Raw genomic sequence first — 24,570 nt, forward strand, 5'->3', positions numbered from 1 at the left:
GTCTTCCCCCAGCTCCACCACCAGCATCAGATGGAGAGTCAGATGGAGAGGTGGATTCCCATCCGGAGCCACCTCCAGAACGGGATCCTGGACCGCCAGCTGACATCGATCCAGCTCCTGCTCCAAGACAGGAGGTCAACAGAGCACCAGCTATTCCGTCACGAGCTTCAGCTCTGGCAGCAGATGGATAACCCACTGGAGGTTCACATTCTTAAGCAGGGCCACCGCCTTAGCCGGATCCTGGACCACCTGGTGATGTTGATCCTGATCCTGTACCGACACCGAAGCTCAATAGAGCACTGCCCACCCCATCAAAGGATGGAAAGCCCTCAAGAGAGCTGGGTTTTCACCCTGGGCAACTTCCAGAACAGACTCAAGGACCACTTCCTGAGTCAGATCCTGCTCTTGCAGCAACATTGGAGCTGGGTAAAACAACAATTCCAACATCACCAAGTTGAGCTCTGCCACCTGACAGAGAGCCTGCTGAAAGATTGGATTATCTCCCTGGGCCAAGACTATAATGAGCTCCTGGACCACCTGCTGAGGTCCCTCACAAGCCTGGACTAACACTGGAGCTCCAAAGATCACCATCACCAGCTCCAAAACTGGTACCAAATGGAGAGCCAGCTGGAAGATCAGACTCTTATTCTGGCTCCTGGACCACTGGCTGATGTCAATCCTACTCCTGTACCTGCAGAAACACCAGAGCTCAACGTAGCCCACAGCCCTCCATCTCGATCTCTGGCCGGGTACAGGAGAAGAGCCTGCTGGAGGGCCCGATTTCCATTCTGGGCCACCTAAAGAAATGGTTCCTCAGCCAACTGCTCCGGCACCAACACTGGAAATCCTTAGAGCACCAGCTCTTTCATCACCAGGTCCAGTAGTGGCACTAGACAAAGAGTCAGCTGGAGGGGTGGATTTCCATCCTGGGCCACCTCCAACTGGCTCCCGGACAAACAGCTGATATCAGTCCTGATCCTACTCCAACACTGGAGCCCCATAGGCTATTAGGTTCTCCACCTCTAGCTCTGCCTTGGGCACCAGAGGCGGAGCCAGTTGCCATACCTCCTCAACAGGAGCTCCTCATTCACAGCCAGGAAACATCAGCCTCAGAACCAGGCATTTTCTTCTTCTCACCTCAGTAGGTATTTTTTTTGCTTTTGTTGTAATATTTTTCCAGCTCAATTTATACTTTAGAGTTTATACTATATTAACTGGTAGATTTCTCATTAAATAAAGTTTTGTTTAAATAGCTTGAAAGTGTGTAATAGAGTGGCTTTACCTACTTCTACAATCCTATTCAACCATCACCAGTTATCTACTCTAGAACACTTTCATCACCACTGTGATGGTTAGCGTTACGTGTCAACTTGGGGAGGCCATGATTCTCAGGGATTTGGCAAAAATTATGTAATCCTCCTCCATTTTGTGATCTGATGTGAGCAGCTGATCAGTTGGAAGAGAAGTTTCCTTGGGGATGTCGCCTGAAAATTAATATATCTTCTGGGGTATGCAGCCATTAATCTAGCCAATGCTTTTTTCTCTATCCATGTTTTAAAAGACCACCAGAAGTAGTCTTCCTTCAGCTGGTAAGGCCAGCAATACACCTTCATTATTTTATCTCAGGGGTACATTAACTCTCAAGTTCCACAGGGAACTTGATCGCTTTTCCCTTCCAAAAGACGTCACGCTGGTCCATTACATTAATGGCATTATGCTGACTGAACCTAGTAAGAAAGAAATATCAATACTCTAGACTTGTTGGTGAGACCTTTGCATGCTAGAGGGTGGAAAATTATTCTGACAAAAATCTAGGTGCTTACATCTCAGTGATATTTCTAGAGCTTCAGTGGTGTGGGGCATGTTGAGATATTCCTTCTAAAGTTAAGGATAAGTTGATGTATCTGGCCCTTCCTACAACTAAAAAGGAGCCACAACACTTGTTGGGCCTCTTTGGATTTTGGAAGTATCATATCCCTCATTTGGGTGTGCTACTCCAGCCTATTTATCAAATGAGTTGAAAAGCTGCTAGTATTGAGCAGTGCCCACAACAAGAGAAAGCTTTGCAACAGGTTCAGGCTGGTGTCCAAGCTGCTCTGCCAATTGGGCCATATGATCTGGCAGAGCCAATGGTTCTGGAAGCATCAGCAGCAGATAGACATGCTGTTTGGAGTCTTTGGCAGGCTGCTATTGGTGAATCACAGTGCAGATCGTTAGGATTTTAGAGCAAAGCCCTGCCATCCTCTGCATTTAACTACTCTTAGACAAACAGCTTTTGGCTTGTTACGGGGCCTTAGTAGAGACTGAACACTTAACCATGGGACACCAAGTCACCATGCGCCTGAGCTGCCCATCATGAACTGGGTGTTGTCTGATCACAGAGCCATAAAGCCAGATGTGCACAGCAGAACTCCATTATTAAATGGAAGTGGTATACAGGATATCGCGCCTGAGCAGGACCTGAAGGCCCAAGTAAGTCGCATGCAGAAATGGCCCAAATGCCCATGGTCTCCACTCCTGTTACATTACCTGGCCTTTCCTAGTCTTCATCTATGGCCTTATGGTCAGTTGACTGAGGAAGAGAAAACTGGTGTCTGGTTTGCAGATGTTCCTCTGCATGATATGCAGGCACCACTGGAAAGAGATGACGTCATGTCTGTTTGCTACACCACCCTGCCCAGTAAAAGCATTAGCCCCTCCACTTCCATATAATGAGATTAGCCCTAGCCCGGCTGCCTCTAAAGAGCCCTTGCCTGATTCGTTGCCTGGGGCATCATCTGAGGCAGATGTTTTACAACGCAATGCTGAATGTTCTCAAAACAATTCCACACTACAGATTCTGACTTCTAGATCTATAACTAGACTTAAGTCCCAGCAAGCCCCAAAAGGTGAAGTACAAAGTGTGACCCAGGAGGAGGTACGCTACACTCCAAGAGAACTGCTTGACTTTTCTAATATGTACAAACAGGAACCTGGGGAATAGATGTGGGAATGGTTATTAAGGGTGTAGGATAATGCTGCAAGGAACATAAAGATGGATCAGTCTGAGTTTATTGATATGGGTCCACTAAGCACAGTTCTTCATTCAATGTTTTAGCTCGAGAAGTTAGGGAAAGATCTAATAGTTCCTTTGGTTGGGTTGCTGAAGCATGGATTATGCAGTGGCCTGCACTAAATCAAGTTGAAGTCCCAGACCTGCCTTGGTATACTGTAGAAGGTATTCAGAGGCTTAGGGAAATTGGCATGCTAAGGCGGATTTATCAGGTTAAACCCACACACCCACACATGGAATGCCCAAAGAACACACTTTTACCACAACTGTGAGGAACAAATTTATGAAGGGAAATCCAGCATTCTTGAAGACTGCTGTGATTCCTATTTTATGTAAATCAGATTTGACAGTGGGAACTGCCCTAACTGAATTAAGACAGCTAAATACAATGGGGCTGATCGGACCCTGTGATAGCAGGGGCCAAGTGGTGGCACTCAATCGAGAAGGACAAGGTGGGCATGGTAACAGTAACGGACAGCAGAGTCACAGCAGTAATCAGAATAGTCTGACTCATATGGACATACGGCTCCTTAGTCATGGTGTTCCTAGGAGTGAAATAGATATGAAATCTACTATTTACTTATCTGCACAAACAGATGAATTCTAGGTCAGGTGAACAGCAGTCTAACTCAAATCGCCCTCAGTCAACTCCCATACCTGAGAGAATTTAAAGAACCACAACCCCTTGAATGAAGGGAAGGCCAGGTCCCCATGAGGAAGGGCCCAAACACACTGCCAAAAATTTATATTGTTATTCTCTCTCCTAGCCTTCCTCAAAGGGATGTATAACCTTTCATGAGAGTGACTTTTCATTGGAGAGAAGAAAATAATCAGACTTTTTGGGGATTACTGGATACTAGCTCTGAACTGACACTAATTCCAGGAGACCCAAAATGGAACTGTAGCCCACCAGTCAGGGTGGGGACATATATAGGTCAAGTTATTAACAGAGTCTTGGCTCATGTTTGTTTCACAGTAGGTCCAGTGGGTCCTGGAATCCCCCTGTAGTGATTTTCCCAGTTCCAGAATGCATTATTGGAATAGACATACTCAACAACCTGCAGAAGCCCCACACTGAATCCCCAACAAATGGAGAAAGGGCTATTTTGGTAAGGAAGGCCAAGTGGAAGCCATTACATCTGCCCTTACCTAGGAAAATAGTAAACCAAAAGCAATACTGCATTCCACGAGTAATTGCAGACATTACTGCCACCATCAAGGACTTGAAGGATGCAGGGGTGGTGATTCTCACCACATCCCCCATTCAACTTGCCTATTTGGCCCGTGCAAAAAACAGATGGATCTTGGAGGATGACAGTAGATTATTAACAACCTAACCAGGTTGTGACTACAATTGCAGATGCTGTGCCAGATGTAGTTTCATTGCTTGAGCAAATTAATACATGTCCTGGTAACTCGTGTGCAGCTATTGAGCGGGCTAATGCCTTTTTCTCCGTGCCTATTTGGAAGGACCATCAGAAGTTTGCCTTCAGCTGGCAAGGCCAGCAATACACCTTCACTTGCCTGCCTCAGCACTCCATGAGCTCTCCAGCCCTATGTCACAAATTAGTCAGCAGGGACCCTTGATCGCCTTTCCCTTTCATAAGATGTCACACTGGTCCATTACCTTGATGACATTACTCTGGTTGGACGTAGTAAGGAAGAAGTATCAATGACTCTGGACTTACTGGTAAAACATTTGCCTGCTAGTGCATGGTAAATTAATCCCACAAAAATTCAGGCTCCTACCACCTCAGTGAAATTTTTAGGGATCCAGTGGTATCGGGCATGGGGAGATAATCCTTCTAAAGTGAAGGATAAGTTATTGCATCTGGCTGCTCCCACAACTAAAAAGAAGGCACAATGCCTAAGGGCCTCTTTGGATTTTGGAGGCAACATATTTCTCATTTGGGTGTGCTACTCGTTTTTTTTTTTTACTCCAGCATATTTACCAAGTGACCGGAAAAGCTGCTACTTTTGAATGGGGCCCAGAAAAAGAGAAGGCTCTGCAACAGGTTCAGGCTGCTGTGCAAGCTGCTCTGCCACTTGGACCGTATGATCCAGCTGATTCAATGGTGCTTGAAGTGTCGGTGGCAGATAGAGATTCTGTACGGAGTCTTTGGCAGGCCCCTATTGGTGAACCACTGCACAGACCCTTAGGATTTTGGAGCAAAGCCCTGGCATCCTCTGAAGGTAACTACTCTCCTTTTGAGAAACTGCTTTTGGCTTGTTACTGGGCCTTAGTAGAGACTGAACGCTACAAAGACAGCTCATTTTTTTCATTACACATTCTGCTTCTGCAGTTTTTCTGCTCCTTTAACATCCTTTTTCTTCCTGTCCTCCTATTTAATGTCAGCTGCTTGTACCCAGGCACCGTCACCTCAGTCTCCACCATTTTGTCACGGAAATATCAACAAGCTACTCCAGTATCAGCTTCCAAGAGACCTTGAGGAAGTCCCTCTGCCCATATGTACCTCAGCCTCCTCTATGTGTCAGAAGGATGGTGGTCACAACCCTGATTGCTCAAATGTGAAAAGAACTCAGAACTGTAAAAAAACAGACACGTTTACGTAAGGGATTATTATTACCATTAGCACCTTCACCTGCCTTTACAGGAAAGTTCTATTTCCTTTTAACCTTTATGGCTCTATGAATGCCTTGATTGAGCCATCTTCTGCCACCTTCCACAGGAATTATTTTCATCCCTTCACTGATTTATTATCTGTTCTCCATCTTAACCTCTCACTCCGGCCTCTTAGTTTAGCTGTTAAATGACTACCTGAGTTTTCTAGACTCAAGGACCGGGAACCCCAGGGAGGAAAGGTCCAGAGTAAGGGAAGCTCAGGGATGTTAGCTAGCCAAGACCAGAGCTGCAGGTTTTAAGGGCCTTACACCCTGTTCTTCAACAGCGTTTCCCCTCGGCTCCTCAGGTCTGCCATGGCTGAGCTCAAAGGCCAAGTGGGAGCAGTTCAGTAAGCAACTGTCTGCAGAGGGCCCTGCCTACAAGATAAAATGGACCAGGTCTCAATAAAATGTGCTCATTGTAGTGAGGGCAAAACAAGTGAGGGTTAGGCACTGATATGACAATGGCAATGTCTGAAATGGCAAGTGGACAACCACTGCTCTGAGCTGTTTATCTCTTTAATTGCTTTCTCATTAATCATCTTTTACCTATTCGCCCATTCTTCTGGAGAAGCGGGTAGAATAAAAGTTGAGAGCTATGGAATTAGTCACGCAACTCTAGCACATATTTTAAAAGTGTTGTCATTAGCCTCTTCCAACTCACATCTTCTAAAGAAAGTAAGAGCCCTGCTTTGTTGTTGTTGTTGTTAGGTGCCATCGAGTTGGTCCCAACTCATAGTGACCCAACACACAATAGAATGAAACACTGCCCGGTCCTGAGCCATCCTCACAATTGCCGCTATGCTTGAGCTCATTGTTGCAGCCACAGTGTCAATCCACCTCGTTGGGTGAGGGTCTTCCTCTTTTCCGCTGACCCTGTACTCTGCCAAGCATGATGTCCTTCTCCAGGGACTCATCCCTCCTGACAACATGTCCAAAAAGCCCTGCTAATAGACTGTAAATCCTCTGGGAATCGACACTATGACTTTCAACTTAATTTTGTAGAATACATTTTATAGAACACATGTATTTTTCACCAACTGGAATCACGGTAGAGGGTCCAGGACACAAAAAAAAAAAATTGGGAGAAAAATGGAGAACAAAATTCAAATTCACAAAAAAGACCAGACTTACTGGTCTGACAGAGACTAGAAAAACCCCTGAGACAAGGGTCCCAGAACACTCACGACTGAAGCTACTCCTGAAGGTCACCTTTCAGCCAAAGATTAAAAAAAGAAGATTAGCAAGCCTATAAAACAAACAGTAACACACGTGAGGAATGTGCTCCTTACATCAATCAAGTATATGAGACCAAATGGGCAACATCTGCCCAAAAGCAAAGACGAGTAGACAGGAAGGGACAGAAAAAATTGGATGAAAAGGGAATGGGAAACCCAGGGTGGAAAGGGGGAGAGAGCTGACACATTGCTGGGATTGCAACCAGTGTCACAAAACAATTTATGTAGACATTTTTGAATGAAAAACTAATTTGCTTTGTAAACTTTCACCTTAAGCATAATAAAATAATAAAAAGTATTTTATTACATGTATTTTATTTTTTTTTTAAATACATACATTAAAAAATTTAGACCCTTAAATTCTCCTCTGCCTTCCTCCCTCTCCAAATCTCAATGAGTCTTCCTCTTTCTCTAGACCCCACATCATCCAGAGCTATATTCCTTTCCGGATCATCTCCTTCCTTGGACCTTGAGGTCTCCAGATACCCCCTGACCCCATTCCTAGCAACCCATCTCACATCTCACACTTTCAGCCTTCTTCACTTGCTTTTCCTTGAATGCTGATTTTCAAAGGGACTTCACTTGCATGGGACATCATGCCTTTGTTCTCACCTTTCAAGCCATCCATTACTTCCTCTGGAACTCACTGCTGGTACAAAGCAGTAGAAATCTTATTTCCTACAGCAACAAAACACAGGGCGAACTAAATGGTCTCCCCTCTTTCCTATCACCTCACAAAAATGAGGTGCAAGGAAGGGAAAATTATGACCAAGGAGGAAGGAAAACCCTTGGGCTGTGCTAGATCTGAGAAGTGATGATGATGGGAGGGATGACATCAGAAAGACTCCATGAGGACTAGGATTACTATTCAGTAAAACTCCATCGATTTGCTGGTAATCACAGCAAAATTGCAAAAAATCACTGGTGATCAAAGACATGCAAAAAGATAACAATGAGATTTCACATCATGCATCTTAACCTAGCAAAAATTAGAGAACTGGAGAATGCCAATTGTGAGTGAGGATTTAGGGAAACAGGCCCTCCAAGAATTACTGGTGGACGGTGGTCCTTCTGGAGGGCAATCAATACCACCTAGCCAGATTAAGTACAGACAGTCCCCAGGGTATGAACATCCAATTTATGGACAACTCACAATTAAGAATAGACTGCCTGCCATAAAGACTATTATGATAAAAATTTGAGTTAAGTACAACGGTTCATAATAATGAATGTAAGCACTACCTTGCGACGCTCATGAAAACACTGTGCGGTTTGGGAGTGTTTCTTAATTGTTTTACGTGCATGTTGTTGTTGTTGTGTGCCATGGAATGGGTTCTGACTCACAGTGACTCTACAGGACAGAGCAGAACTGCCCCATAGCAGCTGGGAAGGAAAAATGGGGACACTATGGGCCTTAATATATGGTATAAACAGAATACATACTATAAAAATGCACAAACACCAGAAGATAAATTAGATAACTGGGAGCTCCTAAAAATTAAACACTTATGCTCATCAACAGACTTCACCAAAAGTGTAAAACAAGAACCTACAGATTGGGAAAAAATTTTGGCCTCTGACACATCCCACAAGGGTCTAATCTATAAAATACTTCAACACCTCAACAATAAAAAGACAAATAACCCATTTAAAAAATCAGCAAAGGATATAAACAGATACTTCACCAAAGAAAACATTCAGACAGCTAACAGACACATGAGGAAATGCTGGCAGTTATTGGCTATTAGAGAAATGCAAATCAAAACCACAATGAAATACTATCTTACCCCAGCATTACTGGCACCAATCGAAAAACAGAAAATAACAAATGTTGGAGAGATTGCGAGGAGGTTGAAACTCTTATGCATGACTGGTATAGGAATGTAAAATGGTACAACTATAGAAAATGATACGATACCTCCTTAAACAGCTAGGAATACAAATACCATATGATTCAGCAATCCCACTCTTGGGAAAGTATCCTAGAGAATAAGAGCCATCACATGAATAGACATAGGCACACCCACATTCACTGAAGCATTATTCACAATAGCAAAAAGACGGTAACAATCTAAGTGCCACAACAGAAAAACGGATAAACAAGTTATGCAACATACACACAATGGAATACTATGCAATAATAAAGAACAATGAGGAATCCACAAAACACCTAATAACATGGATGAATCTGGAGAGCATTATGCTGAGTGAAATAAGTCAATCACAAAAGGACAAATGTACAAGACCACTATTACAAAAACTCAAGAAAAGGTTTACACACAGAAAAAACAATCTTACAAGAAGGGGAGGGGTGGGGAAGGGATGTCACTAACTAGATAGTAGACAAGTGTTAACTTTGGCTAAAGGAAAGACGACACACAATATAGGGACCTCAGAACACCCTGACAAAGGCAAAGTCATAAAAGTTTCCTAGACACATCCAAACACTTGAGGGACCATGTTACTGGGGCTGAGAGCTGGATACCATGGTCTCAGGGAGTATCATGGTTGACTGGCATAACACAGCTCATAAAGAAAATGTTCTGCGTGCTACTTTTGTGAGTAGCATCTGGGATCTTAAAAACTTATGAATGGCGACCTAAGATGTATCTATTGGTACCATCCCATTCGGAGCAAAGGAAAAAAAAAGACAAAAGGAAAATATTGGTCCAAAGGGCTAAAAGACCACATGAACCACAGCCTCCACCAGCCTAAGCCCTGAAGAACTAGATAGTGCCTGGCTACCACCACTGACCACTCTGACAGGGATCACAATAGAGGGTACTGGACAGTGTGGGAAAAAAATGTAAAACAAAATGCAAATTCACAGGAAAAGACTAGGTTTACCGGTCTGACAGAGACTGAAGGAACCCCTGAGACTATGGCCCCAGACACCCTGCTAACTCAGAATTGAAGCCACTCCCGAAGTCTACCTTTCAGCCAAAGATTGGACAGGTGTATAAATATAAAACACATAACAACACACGTGAGGAATGTGCTTCTTAGTTCAATCAAGTATACGACACCAATGGGCAACACTTGACTAAACAGCAGAGACGAGAAGGCAGAATGGGACAGGAAAAATGGACACATGGATGCAGGGAATCTGGGGTGGAGAAGGCGAGAGTGCTGACACGCTGTGGGGATTACAATCACTGTCACAAAATAACTTGTGTATAAATTTTTGAATGAGGAACTAATTTGCACTGCAAACTTTCACCTAAAGCAAAATAAAATTTTTTTTTAATTAAAATATAAATTATCATGCAACTCTGCAATTCTACTCTTAGGTATCTATCCAAGAAAAATTAAAAGTATATACACACAAGGACTTGTTTGTGATAATGTACACAGCAGCATTATTCATAAGGGTCAAAAAGTAGAACCAATCCAAACGTGCATCAACTGGTGAACAGATGAACACAATACGGTGTATCTACACAATGGACTACTACTCAGCAATTAAAAGGAGTGAAATACTGATGCACGCGGGAACACGGACAAACCTTGGAAACATTATACTTTGTGAAAGAAGCCCGATGCGAAAGACTACATGTCGTATGATTCCATAATTATAGAAACATCCAGAAAAGGCAAATCTCCAATGAGAGAAAGCAGATTAATGGTTGCTTGAGGGTGGAGGATTGACTACAAAGGGCAGGATGGATTTTTCTAGGGTAACTGAAATGTTCTACAACTGGACTGTGGTCATGTTTGCACAATTCTCTAAATTTACTAAAAATCATCCAGCTGCATGCTCAAGCCAGTGAATTTTATCATCTGTAAATTATACATCAATAAAGCTATGTGTGAAAAAATTCATTGTTATAAAATACAAAGAGGCCATGGAACTGCTCCAGAGTAAAAGAAACTAAAGACATGACAATTCATGGAATAAGTGATCCTGGACTGGATCCTGTAGTGGAGGAAAAGAAAAATGCTAGAAAGGGCATTGTTGGGTTAAGTGACAAAACTGACCTATGGGCAGTACGTAAAATAGATAAAAGTACTGCAGCAAAGTTAAATTCAACTAGGTTGGTAATAGTACCATGGCTACAGAAGAGAATATCCTTATTCATATAGGAAATACACACTTAAGTGTTTAAAAGAAACATGAGGTATGCAACTTACTTCCAAATGGTCCCAGAAAAAAAAAAAAAAAAAACTTTACACACACACACACAAAGAGAGAGAGAGGAGGGCAGCCACAAAAAGAGGAAAAATGTTAACAATAAATGAATCTGGCTAAAGGGTATATGGGTGCACTCTGTATTACACGGCAACTTTTTTAAAGTTTGAAATTATTTCCAAATTAAAAATGAAAAAAAAAAGAATTTCTACTGAACAGCTTTTGCGCACCAGGTACTGTGCGAGGTGCTGGTTACACAGAGAGAGGACCATGAGAATTCCTGAGCTCTGCCTTCAAGGAGCTCAGCCTGCAGTAGTCAGCAGCCTAGCGGTCCACCTCTTCAGTGTGAGCTCCCTGAGGGCGGGAAATGTTGAATTTTTAAAGAAGCGGGAGTTGGGGGCGGGGAGAGCAGAACATTCAGAGTTGCTACAATAGCCTGGCACCCCGTGCCCATCTCCAGTTCAGAAGACAATTCCTTCGTAACGACGAATGGCTGTTAAGTGAACAAGCAGCAGAGAGAGTATTCATTACACAGAATTTATTGTACACTGATCAACAAAACGCTTTTTCTTTAGGTCACTTACCAGGACAGCGACATTGCTTTGTTATCAAGAACGAATCCTTGTAATGAAATGCTATAATGAGACTGAAATCATACTTTCTTCATTAATAAACTGTCGTCTTCTTCATAATAAACATTCTTCAGGGTTTATTAGCTGCTTTTCCTTTGTATCTGCATGTCCAGCACTTCCTCATAGATGGCACAGAGTAGTCAGCTTTTTCAGTGGAGAGTTCACCTTTAGATTTCCTCCACTTCTACAGCTCATGAACCACAAGCTGAGGGGACAGAGGGAGCAGTAGAAGCAGGTGACCCGCGGCCCAGCAACTGAGCAGGCTGCACCGCTATTCATTTTTGAAAACAACACTTGCCAATGCACCACATTTCAGGTGTACAAGTGAGTGATCGCAATCGCAGTAACCATGTTGTGCAACCGTCACCCTACAGGCAGCATCCTGAGCAGGGGTGATGGCATCCTGGTCAGGCCAGTCGTCTACTGCTGCCTTGTGCTGTTCGTCCACCGCTCACCTGGTGTAAGGAGCTATCAATCAGATGCATCATAAGACTTCTTAATTAAGAAATATATACTCTACATTGAGGTTCTTTCTTTGAGAAAAGAATAAAACCTGTTTCTAGAACGTGGAAGAAATTGGGTTTCTTCCATACTAACTAGAAACGCCAATACTAGGCCAGAGGTACAGAGATTATTAGGCTTCAGTCACAGAAGACAAGATGCCATATTCTCCCTTCCTGAGCACAATGATTTTAGGATTTCCTAAAAATTAAAATCAAGTCCTTTTGTCAAATATATCTAGCATCAGCCCACAGGGAGAAAGACTAAGGCTTTATCGAGGAATTATTCTTATCAAGGCATCATTCTTATCAAGGAATCATTTTGAATTAAAAGTCAAGTACTCACAAAGAGTTAAAAACAAATGAGATGTCCCAAAATAGATCACTTAACCAGCACTTCATACTCTTTTTTTGGCTTGTACTATAGAAACACTTCTGGATTGACTGGAAGATAGAACTGAATGCTTCTTGGGTCAGTAGAGGTGATCCCTGGCTTTAGACCAAACACGTTCCTGCAGGCTGCATCTTCACTGAGTAGAGCCCTATAGCGCACATGGCAGACACTCTGCCCTTGGACTGGCACACACTGCAGCTTTCATCTGCTCAGATGAGGAAATGGGAAGAAAGGGCCAAGGTGTGAAGGAGGATTCTTTATCAGGCACAAAGTAACCAGCAGAAATATGATGCAAAGGAGACACTATGCTGTGAAATATGTAAAATGATCCACAAAACTGAATAAAGCAGGAGAGCCCTCCATGACCCTCTGCTGTTCTTTAGCCCTCCTGAGGCAGGGACAAGGATGAGCTCTGAGTGCCTGGAATTAGGAGAGGCCCTCCTCTGGCTGGGATTAAAATGGAGTCTTTTGTGCTCTGTGTAAAACCACCCTTCAAGAAGACTCTGGTGGGAGACCTTAACCAGGTCCTCGAATATCCACACTGCTCTCCCCACATCCCATTCCCTATACTCATAGCCTTGGGATATCACGTTTACGTTAACAACAGTCACCATGAGAAGCCCAGGACTTCAAGGTTACTGATCATCCCTGCAACTTTTATTGTCGTATGGCCTCTTCATCCCTTTCCTGACCCTGTCTCTCATCCTTCCCCAGTGCCTGAAACCCTTCCCCTGTGCTCTCTGGAACTCACAGCAGTCATCAGCAAGATGCTCCATATCCTTGGCCTCATCTCTGAATGCTCCCCTCCTCTTCCTGACATCTGGTTCTTCCCTAGCTCTCTTAACTGCTGGCGATTTTATCGCCATATTCCTTGAACCACACGGGTTAGAGAAAGGATGGATGTCCATATTGCTTCTCTTTACTGCATCCAGACTATTCTCTCTCCATTCCTCTTCCATAAGAACCCTCAGCTTTGAATTTCACAAAATCAGATGTAGCACCAGGTCCCCCTCACTCTGGGAAGATCTGGGTTCCTGGCTCCTGGACCTTCCCCATCACTGCTGTAACCATGATGCTCGGGAATATCAATACCCACACAGATGATCCCTCCAATACTCTGGCTCTCGGTCTTGTCCTCCACCCTAATTTCAAGGACATACACCAGTTCTTAACTGAAATTCCTTCCATGTTACTCTCCAGCACCACCATCTCCTCTCTTTCAAGTTCCCACCCTTTGGTACCCCAATTCCTGCAAACCTCTGACTCCACTGAGATCTGCAACCCCCTGATCCTACCACTTAACACTGTCTCTCACCCTCCTAATATCCACTTCAATTTCTTAACCAGTTTAAACTCCAAGATCAATTATCATAACCACATTCTCTCATATATCCTAAACCCTTTTTCTCACTGTCATGTGGACCTGCTCCTTGGCAAAACCAACATGATTAATTTCAACACTCCACTTACTTGTATCTCGGCCCACAGAGAGAAAAAACACCAATCCCAAAGAATGGCCTCATTCTAAATTCACGACCTGGAACCTAACGTGGACACCCTTACCACTGCTGCACAATCGGCAAACTCCTCAAAAGTGTCATCTCCAACTTTTCTCCTCCCTTTTCTCTTGACTCCACAGGAGCTTCATGAAATGAACAGACACTGAATACTGCCACCAGATTTTAGACTAAAACAAATTTAGTTCTGTGAAAGAAAATTTTATATGAGACTGACTTCAAGTTTCTAAGGAGGTATATATGTCCCAAGTTAGAATATGCACCCAAAGATTCCCCTTAGCACAGGTTCTTAGGATGAAACTAAAAGAGAACGGTGGCAGAAGGCACTGAAGATTTAAGCCCCTAACGAACTTCCTTTAAACCTACTCTGATTCTTTAGGCCATGGGCTCATACCCTACTGACCCAGAAGAATGCCCATTAGCTACAGACAAATGTTTTTAATTCTCTGAACCTGGAGAAAACAAAAACAATTCTAAATAATGGGATGTTAATGGAAAAATAATAACATTATCAAAAACTCCAAAAACCCTTGATGGGTATTGTTTGTGCACCAGGTCAACAGGCTATGATTTTCCAATGTGAAAAACACTTAGTCTGATGCTGTTAGAGGAAAACATTCACATCAGAAAAGCAAAAACTGGATTAAGGAATGACTGATCCCTAATTCTATTTGCAAAGCTAAAAAGTGACCTTTTCTCCTATAAAATATATTCTCTTACTTTTTCTCCAGCACTGCCATACTAGAAGACTATTTTACATTTTAGACTCACTGGCCATGTTATCAGATTTCAACTCCAAGTTTTTAGAATATCTAATGCATTGCCAATAAATGAAAGTACCAGCTCCTTTTTAAAATAAAATGCGAAAACTGGTAGCAACACTCAGTTAAATGATGTTGGAGGTCCATAACATTATGCCAAATCTCTCCTTCAGTGGAAAACATTTGCCATTTTTCCTTTCCTATTTGGGTAAACACTCAAGGTAAATATTACATTTGAATACATGTGTCATTAAAATCTCCCCTAGGCAGGTACTTAATATATTCCACACCACACACTACTTGATAATATATTGCCTTGAAATTATTTTAGACTTTAAGCTTCTAGAGAACAAGGACACTCCTCTGCATGACATCCAGTGCCACAGTGTGTACGTAGCTGAACTTAACACATGATGTTGCAAACACTCCATCAGAAGGGCCGAGCACATTTTAAATACTGTTAAGACTTTTGAGAATGAGGCACGCTCTCTGTACAAACATTCAAGCTACACGGCAAAATGCCAAAGGAAAAATAAAAATCATCTGGAAAAAAATACTAAGATTTTATTGAATACTCCTTGTGTATCCACATATATACATATGTACATGATTTTTGCATAAATGAATTTATAATTTTCATGCTGTCCTGTGACATGAATTGTTGTTTTAACTTGCTAACATACCATAGATATCTTCCCATAAAAACAAAGAACACATCATTTTAAATGGTTATATAGTATCCTGTGGTACATATGCATCATATTTAATAACATATCTCCTGCTAACGGATGTTTAGGTTATTTCTAGTTTTTTCTTACCAACAAAGCTACGATGAGTATTTTTGTGCATGTATCTCTTCACAGCTGTATCTTCTTAGGATAAATTCTAGAAGGTGAATTGCTGGGCCAAAAGGTAGGCAGAGTTTACTTCTGTACATATGCTGTCAAACACCCCTCCAGAAAAGTTATAACAACATACACCCAACTAACCACACTGCTCAAGAGCTCCCCTCTCTTGCCAATACTACTGTCAAACTTTATCATCACTGCCATAGAATTGCATTTTAGAGCTATTAATATAAATATTTCAGTTGGACAAATCTTCTCAATCTTGTGTATAGTGATTTTTATCATACACAAACTTTTAAATAGTATGTAATGAACTTAGCAATTTTCCTTTAACATTTTCTAATTTTCATGGCATTTAGGTAGAAAGATTCCATCACTCTGAAACTTTTTAATCATCAATAATTTTCTGCTAATACCATTTTTCTTAACCTTTCTGAAACCAGACACTCCTTTCAGAATCTGATGAAACTAGAACTACTCAGAAAAATGCCCCAAAATATAAAAATTTTGCAGACCATTTCAGAGAGCTCAACCATTCGTTAACCAGCTATGTCATCTTGGGCAAATCATGTTTTCTATTTATATGTTTCTCTGCCAACGAATGTAGCATAAAATATTTATCACAGGACTATGTGTACACATGTGACAGACATAACCACTCTATCCACAGGCTAAGCTGGCTGCCTTCTAGCTTCTTCTCTCGTGTGTACTCCATCCCCACTGCCTTGCTCCTCTGCCCACGCGCTATACACGAATAATTTGTGAGTAAACTTGTAAAGAGGAGTTCCCTTTTATTTCTGCTAGTTAGCATCTCTGGTCCAGCCCACACATATAAAGAGGTTTGGAAGAATTAGGAAAGAATGGAAGAAGTATCCCTTTCTATTTTCTATCCTCTGGGCTCATCTCAGAGAGCTCTTAAGTTTATTTTGTAATTTTTAATTTTTTTATTAAAGTTCTTACTTGCTCATCACTTATCTTTTGGCCACTCTCGGTTTCTATAAATCCTCCATTTTTAATGTTTACCACACTATAGGACAGGTTTTAAAATAAAACCCTAAAGGGTTACCAGGAATTGGAAAACCTTAAAACTTATGAAGGACATAAACTACTGCGTGGTTGAGAGAAGATAATAAAAGTGAAACTAATGACTACTCCAGAAGGAGGTAAGGGACACTGTATATTGCTTCCTAAGTAGCAAGGAAGGAAGACTATGTCAGGTGCAAGGAGTAAGGGCTTCATGGAAAAGCTAAGTTGTATGATCCCAATTAGAGTCAAGAAAATTACAGTACTTCAATGATGAGTGTTTTTACAGCATCTCCTTGAAATTCAAAGGAATGACCCCAAAATCTGGGTCACAGCCCAAGGTTTGCTACACAAAAGCTCCTGACTGGTCGTGGGCAAGTCACTGTCCTCACCTACATTGCTCATCCTCAGCTGAAACATCACATTCTTACAAAAGTCCTCCTGGACCCTAAGCCAGCTTCCCACGTGGACTTCTGAAGCTATGCTGTTGTAGCGTGCCACTGAGTCAATTCTGACTCATAGCGACCCTATATGACACAGCAGAACCGCCCCAAGGGTTTCCTAAGCTGTAATCTTTATGGGAACAGATCATCAGGTCTTCTCTCCTGCAAAGTGGGTGGTGGGTTCAAATCATCAACTTTTCAGTTAGCAGCCAAGCACTTAACCATTGCGCCAACAGGGCTCCTTTCTGTAGCTCTACATACTTAAATTTCTCATCAGACATTTAATTATTTCTTCGGTGTCTATCCTCTGCGTGTCATGGTATGCTCCATGTAGATGTTCACCTTATATCTCCTGCTCCTTGCACAGCACGTAGCACAAAAAGGTGAATGAATGAATGAGCAAATGAAGGGATAATTGAATCAATAAACTGATGGACCAAAAAATGAGGTCGTATACCAGATGATCTCCAGAGTGTGTTAAGATGTTAATGTATCAGGGCCATTTTTTTTTCTTTTTGAACTCTATAAACGCCTGAGTCTAATTAGGTTAAAATATTTACGGATCAGCTATTTTGAACAGAGTCTTGTACTTGGTCTACAGGGGGAAAAAGGGTGAGTAAGGATACATGAGAATTATGTCTTATCCCTGCCCGTCAAAGAAATCGGTCTGGCTAGAAAGGGAAAAATTGCATTGAACGACTAGGATGAAGGAACAGTACAACTTTAATGAAAACAATGACTTCACGAGTATGACTGAGAACCCAAGGAACAGAGTAACTGATCTGAGTATAAGGAGTTTGGGAGACTCTCCCAATTATGTGGGTGAGAGCACACTACACAGAAAGGTGACCACACAGCCAATTTCAATGAGACCTCCTGGGAAAAACCTAGACCCCTCCCATCTCCTCACAGTGAAGGGGAAAAGAAGCCCCTTAAGTCAAAATTGGGGCTCCTGAGATTACAAGCTTTTCATGGGGATACAACACAAGGAAAAGTAAGATTCACCTCAACAGATAAAGTCAGATATGGCCAAACTGATACTAACGCAGAACGCCTTCCTGAGAACAAAAAACCAATTGCCATTGAGTGGATTCCGACTCATATCGACCCTAGAGGACAGAATAGAACTACCAAATAGAGTTTTGAAAGTGTGTCTGGTGGATTTGAACTCCCCACCTTTTGGTTAACAGACTTAGCACTCAACCACTACACTACCACGGTTTCCCAGGCTATCTTAGAGGCATGAAAATTTGAAACCTTCCAGAAAAATAAATGTCACTCTGGGGAGAGCCAGGCAAGCTGAAGAAAAAATATAAGAATTGTAGGTAAGTTAGGGGGAAGGGACCAAAATAGACTACAAACAGAAATTATTAATATAATGAAGCTCCCATATTCTGAGCTCCTGCTATGTGCATCACACAGGGCAGGTGACACAAAGAATGCCAGAGAAGCACATGGCATGGCCCCTGCCTTGTAGAGACCTCATTGTCTTACTGTGGAGCCAAACTCTGTAATGGAGAAAAAAAAACACCCTATTAAGTAACAAAGGCCCCTGTTCCCAACCAAGATGTGGCCCCAAAGAAGCAAAAGGAGGTAAACAGAGAGGCCTGGAACAGAACTGTGAATCAGGGCTTTGTCCTTGGCACCTCTTGGTCTCCTCCTTCAGCCTCTCCTCCCTCTGGAGCACTCCTCACCCACTCCTCCTGCTCCAGGGAAGAGGACTTGTAGGTGCCAAAGTGGCCTGCCCTCCTAGTCAAACAACAGAAGCCAGGAAGGGAACTCCAGACACGAAAGTGTGGCAGGGAGAGTGCCAGGCAGCAGTGATTCCTGTGGTTGAGCTGGGGGTGAGCTCCAGCCCTAGACTAAAGGAAAGCTGCAAGCCAGTTCTCATCTTCCCGGAGGAGCAAATCCTCAGAGAACCAGCCAGTCCTGCTCTGTCCCGCCAGATCATCTTCCTAAATTAGGAGAGAACAGGAGAGTGCTCCCAGAAGTGGGAGAGGGATTCTGAGTAGCCCACACAGCAGGAAATAGAGGTTTATTAAAAAATGAAGGTGGATTAGGCTACCTGACCCCTAACACAAGTCAGTGAAACGGTAACAGTTGAGCTCCTGTACATCTCTTTCCATTTTTTTTTTTTAACTTCTCTCATTCTTTCTTATACTTTGGAAACCCTGGTGGCATAGTGGTTAAGTGCTACGGCTGCTAACCAACAGGTCGGCAGTTCAAATCTGCCAGGTGCTCCTTGGAAACTCTATGGGGCACCTCTACTCTGTCCTATAGGGTCGCTATGAGTCGGAATCGACTCAACAGCAGTGGTGTTCCTTATACTTTATAGCTTTTTTTTTAATTGTACATTAGGTTAAAAGTTTACAGAGCAAATTAGATGCCGATTCAACAGTTTATACATAAAGTGTTTCATGGCCTTGTGTGTCAGCACTCTCCCCATTTCCACCCCGGGTTCCCTGTTTTCTTTTATTCCGGTTTTCCACCCCTTCCCGCCTTCTCATCTTTGCTTTTGGGCAAATACTGCCCTTTTGATCTCATATAATTGATTGTTCTAAGGAGCACGTTCCTTTCAGGTGTTATTGTTTATTTTACGGGCTTGTCTATTGTTTGGATGAAGGCGGTCTCTGGGAATGTCTTCAGTTCCAGGCCAGAAGGGGGTCTTAGGGCCACAATCTCAGAGGTTCTTCCAGTCCCTGTCAGAACAGTTCTGGTCCTTTTTTGTGAATTTTATTTTTTGTTCTACATTTTTCTCCTGATCTGTCTGGGATCTTCCACTGGGACCCCAGTCAGTCACTATATTAATAACTTTTAAAAAAATTCAAAATCAATAGTTTAAAAAAATTCATCTTGCTCAAAGACTGCGTTTATTGCTCCCTCCAACTATGAATATTTCTAGTGTGGAAGGACACAGGGTTCAGGCCCCGATGCCTTCTCTTCAGAAGGAATAACAAGTAATTTAGGGCAACTCAGGCCCACAATTTATTGTTACAACTCTTCCTTTTCTTTAACCCTAAACTCACTCAAACACAGACAATCTCCCCTCTGTCAGTGCTTATACAGTGAAAAGATCAGGGTTCCTGTTGCCAGCCCATAAGACCTCTCCATTCAAAGAAGTTACACTAGATAATATTTGTCATTATGAGTCTAAAAAATAATCTATCTTAACTCCTCTCCAAAAGAGGGATCTGGGAAGAGTAACGTATTCTGCTGGATCTTTTTACACCACGGTTATTCCTATGGTCTTTTATATGTTTCCCTCAGAGCCTGAGCCTGAGGTAAAAACAGAGGAAATTACAATATTTTGACAACTGGTAAGGATCCAATTAGCAATATACGTGAATGACCAAGGAAGGGAGAAGAGTCCAAGAAGCTGTGTTCAGTGTTTCTCAGCAATAAACTCAGGAGGAAAAGAGAGAGATGAAGTTAATTCAATGAGAACACACATATATATAAGCTAACCAGGCCAAGCTAATAACTAAAAGCCAACAGATCAAACTAGAGAAGCAATACAAGCAAAACTTAGAAGTTATGCATACTTGAATGGAAAATAATTTAAAAGTTTTATTTTGGTACAGAAACAAGGAAAAGAGAAAAAGGAGGAGTAAGAAAGAAGGAAAAGGGCAGAATAAGGTAGGCTTTGAGAAACTAAAATTTACAGGTGTAACATATAGCTTCAATCATTTGAGCAAGAGGTAGAAAATGATGTTTTAAATAGAAGGATGAAAAGAAACACTGATGTGCTCTCAGCGCCAGCCCGAGGAGGGCAGAGCTGCCAGGAGAGCATCACTGTTTGATAACACTGGCAGGCTTGTTCAGGCCAAGCGTGTTATCACTGAGAATCAATATGGGGCAGTCTGCTTAAATGAACTTCCAAGGGCTTGCCCAAGCTATCCTGTTCATGTCACGCCGCATTTTGTTAAGTGATGTTTGGAATAAAAAGCTTATCGGTTGGGCCTTAGAAACCTTTTGTTTTAAAGAAGTATTCCTTGTCATGACAGCTATAATCTTAGCATTTGACACTTACGATAAATCTCACTACACCTGAGAGGAAACAAATGCTGAGGAAATGAATCAGTGCTCGAGGATGCAGAGTGGCTGTGAAATTGCTGTCAGTTGCTGATACGGGTAGATATGCCATGCAGGACACCATGTGTGTGCACGAACATAATTCCCATAATCACTGGGGGTGGGGTGGGCAATGGACCTTTAGGTGCATACTGATAGCGTAGGGGTGCTGAGATCCTATCACAGAAAGATACAGTTTCAGAAGATGTGAAAGTGGCAAGTAGAAGATAACTAATCAAGAATTGAGATGTCGACCAGCCCTGAAATTCCAATCATCAATAAGTTAATCAGCAAGCACATGTGATGAGTTTATATTCAGAGCTCTGTGCTAGACAGGCAGAAAGAGGACATGGGAGGGAGAGTACCCCAAGGCCACGCTAAGTGCTTCACCTCACTTTATGTTCACAAGCAACCTATCAAGTAGGTATTATGATTCTCATCCTGCAAATAAGAAAATAATATTTACAACAACAAAAAAGAGTAGCTGCTGAGGCTGCTTACGTATAGCCAAAAACCTCATGGGATTTGCTTCTCTGGTTTGGAGGTTTAAGGTCATGGATATCCCAGTTAATTGGCCAATAACAGTGTCTCTGTTCTGCCACCTGGTTTGTTGAGTAGTGCCTGAGGTCTTTCAAGTGGCCATCCAAAGCACAACAAATGGTCTCTATTCGCCTGGTGCAACAGAGGAAGAAGGAGAGTCAGGAATAAGAGGAGGATACAGAATGTGTAGCTAACAGGCTCCATGAACAACTGCCTCCTTTCCCATGGGACCAGAAGAACTTGATGGTGCCCAGCTACCATTGCTGAATATTTTGATTAAAGATTTTATAACAGAATCCTGGTCAAAAGGGGGAAAATGAAAAATAGATTTTCAAATTTTCATGGAATCCAGACATTCTGGAGCCATAGAAGCTGGATGAACCCCTCAAACTATTGCCCTGAGATAATCTTTAAAACTTAAACCAAAGATATCCCCTGAAGTCTTGTGAAAACCAAACTATAGTTTAGCTTAACTAGTAAAAAAGGTCTGCCTAAGCCATTATGCTCTTTGAAGATCTATCTATAGGGAATCAAACTGACAAGAGCAACTCAAAAGAACAGATAGGAACCTTAGAGGGCAGTGGGTTTATGTCAATGGGGGAGGAACAACTCAGAAAAGGAGGGTGAAAATGGGTGCACAACTCAAAGACAGTGCCACTGAACTGTACATGTAGTAACAGTTAAATTGGTGTATATTTTGCTGTGTATATTCTTGACAACTACAACAAAATAAATTTTATAAAAAAGAAAATTAAGGCTGAGTGAAATTAAGTACTTTGCTCAAAATCACATTTCTAAAAACTGATAGATACAGGATGCGAATATAGATTGATCCAGCTACTAACCCCAAGGTTTATCAAGGCCATCAAATATTCACACAAAAAAGGAGGGGGACATCTATGCAGGAAGGAGAGAAAGGGGGCACAGACCAGTTTGGATAAATGGACATGTTGTGCGTACAAAGAGCAGAAAGAAAGGGAGGCTGCAGTCAGACTGGGGACAGCCTTTATACCCAGTTAAGAAGCACTTTGTCTTACAGCCCACTGCGAACCACAAAACTCTGGAAATGATGGACTGACATAAAAGAAAATGCAAAAGATTAAAGGACCTAAACAAGGTAACAGCATTCATGGAAGAAGAGAAAAGATAAAGAGGTATTTGGAGATACCCTAGAAGGGAGAAAAAGGTAAAATCCAGGACTGTAAAAATGGGATTTTGGTCTCTTTTCTAAATTGGGGTCTCTAAATATTTCCTGGAAACCCTGGTGGTGTAGTGTTTAAGGCTACAGATACTAACCAAAAGTTCGGCAGTTTGAATCTACCAGGTGCTCCTTGGAAACCCTATAGGGCAGTTCTACTCTGTCCTGTAGGGTCGCCACAGGTTGGAAGTGGCTAGGCAAAAGGTTTTAAATAATGTCCTGACCTTTAATATTTGGCAAATATTTTATTACTGTCAAAAATTAAAAGTTCAAAAGTGATCAATGATGGTGCCCTGCAGCCACCAATGACAGCCCTGACACGGAACAAAATGGAGAGTCCCTGAAGGAGGAGAAAAGTGGGATGTAGTACTGAAATTCTCTTAAAAGCCCAGACTTAATGGTCTGACTGATATTGGAAAAACCCTAGAACACATGGCCCTCAGATTCTCTGTTAACCTAGAACTAAAATCATTCAGACAAAGAACAGGCTGGAGTATAAGACAAAACGATACTCGTGAAGAGTGTGCTCCTTACTTCAAGTAGATACACGAGACTAAATGGGAAATTCCTGTCTGCAGGTGCGATGAGAAGGCAGAAAGGGACAGAACTGGTAGAATGGACACAGGAAATCTGGGGTGGAAAAGAGGAATGTATGATCACATTATACGGACAACAACTAGGGTCACGTAACAATGTGTGTATAATTTTGGTACGAGAAACTACCTTGAGCTGAAAAATTTCACCTAAAGCACAATAAAAAACACAAAATAAAATAAGAAAAAAAAGTGATCAGCAAATGTTCTTTCTCGTGGAACAGGGAAAGCTATTGCTAGCTAGGAGAATCATGCTCCTCCTTGCCTGCTTTCTTCCTTGTTTCTGATGCCCCCTCTAAGGAGGTGGGTGCTAGGAATGGGTCACATTTAAAACCATTAAATCAGACAAGCTGGAGGCGGGGCCAAGATGGCTGACTAGGTAGAAGCTACCTCGGATTCCTCTTGCAACAAAGACTCGGAAAAACAAGTGAATCGATCACATACATGACAATCTATGAACCCTGACCATCAAACACAGATCTAAAGAGTTGACCTGAGTGAGAGAGACTGAGAAGGAACAACCACGGGGAAGCAGCAACTGTTTTCAGAGCCTGAAGCCAGCGTCCCAGTCAGGAAACCTTGGCGCTGGGCTTTGGACTGGGCACAGGGGAGCTGAGCACGGCATCCTGAGATGGCGCAAACACGGGGCGCAGCCCTAGCCCCCAGAATTGACCTCGGGGGGAAGCCCAGCCAGTGCACGCAGGCAGCGCAGAGACGCGGCTGACAGGAGGAGAAGTCACCGGGAGGCAGCAACTGGTTTTGGAGCCGGGAGTGCTGCGTCCCAGCCAAGGAACCTTAGCACTGGGCTTTGTACTGGGAGCAGAGGAACTGACTAAGGCTTCTTAGACAGCACAAGCACCGGACACTGCCTGACCCTCGGGGGCAATGTCTACCCAGCCAGCGCACACAGTCTACACGTCCCTCGGGAATCTCAGATAAAACAGTCATCCCAAGCAAGATATGTAACCTTGTCTATATTCTGGGGTGCTATTCTCTCCTGTTTGTCTGA

The 24,570-nt window shown here is 42.5% G+C and overlaps 1 long non-coding RNA gene across 1 annotated transcript in view; it reads right to left on the minus strand.

Moving 5' to 3' along the window:
• LOC126069916 (uncharacterized) overlaps positions 1-24,570 on the minus strand; it is a 68,087-nt gene that overhangs the window by 17,838 nt on the left and 25,679 nt on the right. The gene's annotated exons all lie outside the window — the stretch shown is intronic.

The sequence above is a fragment of the Elephas maximus genome, unplaced genomic scaffold (genome assembly GCF_024166365.1).
Source record: "Elephas maximus indicus isolate mEleMax1 unplaced genomic scaffold, mEleMax1 primary haplotype scaffold_76, whole genome shotgun sequence".
Classification (NCBI taxonomy): domain Eukaryota; kingdom Metazoa; phylum Chordata; class Mammalia; order Proboscidea; family Elephantidae; genus Elephas; species Elephas maximus.